The sequence below is a fragment of the Morone saxatilis genome, unplaced genomic scaffold, assembly GCF_004916995.1.
Source record: "Morone saxatilis isolate NCDOM2014 unplaced genomic scaffold, NCSU_SB_2.0 Contig7, whole genome shotgun sequence".
Taxonomy (NCBI): domain Eukaryota; kingdom Metazoa; phylum Chordata; class Actinopteri; family Moronidae; genus Morone; species Morone saxatilis.
Window position 1 is genome coordinate 6,296,729 of NW_023340246.1, and position 256 is coordinate 6,296,984.

The window sequence follows — 256 nt, forward strand, 5'->3', positions numbered from 1 at the left end:
GATGTCTGTCATATGTGGGACATGGAAATGTAGGAAAGAGGAGAAGTATGTGTAGAAATCTCTATTCTTAATTATGTGCTGTACTTGAGAAGCTGAAACACGTACATAGTGTCACTGAGGTCTATGTTTATGTTTTTACACTACTCCATATTAAAGCGAAGATCAATCAGCCACGTTGTACTCATTCCCCTTCTAAAACAGTTTTACAGTTCTACGGTAAAATTTGTAATAATTTTAACTGCAAACTGAAATATAA